This window comes from Bacillus rossius, unplaced genomic scaffold (genome assembly GCF_032445375.1).
Source record: "Bacillus rossius redtenbacheri isolate Brsri unplaced genomic scaffold, Brsri_v3 Brsri_v3_scf629, whole genome shotgun sequence".
Classification (NCBI taxonomy): domain Eukaryota; kingdom Metazoa; phylum Arthropoda; class Insecta; order Phasmatodea; family Bacillidae; genus Bacillus; species Bacillus rossius.
The window spans coordinates 10,001-10,215 of record NW_026962842.1 but is presented as its reverse complement, the minus strand read 5'-3'; positions in this window follow the sequence as shown (position 1 = coordinate 10,215).

The following is a 215-nucleotide window of genomic DNA, read 5'->3' as shown; positions in this document are numbered from 1 at the left end:
TCCCTGAGAGACAAGTTTCAAAGGGGTTAGTCGCGGTCTTCAGCCCTGGCCAAAGGTGTTTAGAAATGAATACTTTTCGGACCAGTGGGCAAATTAGTTCACAGCGAGCCCACGGGCCAACGGTCTGCTCCCGCAGTGGGCCGCGCCCGAATGTGGGCACCGATCATATAATTTGAAATCCACTCGCCAAGTACCATGCGAGTTTCTAAGAGCGC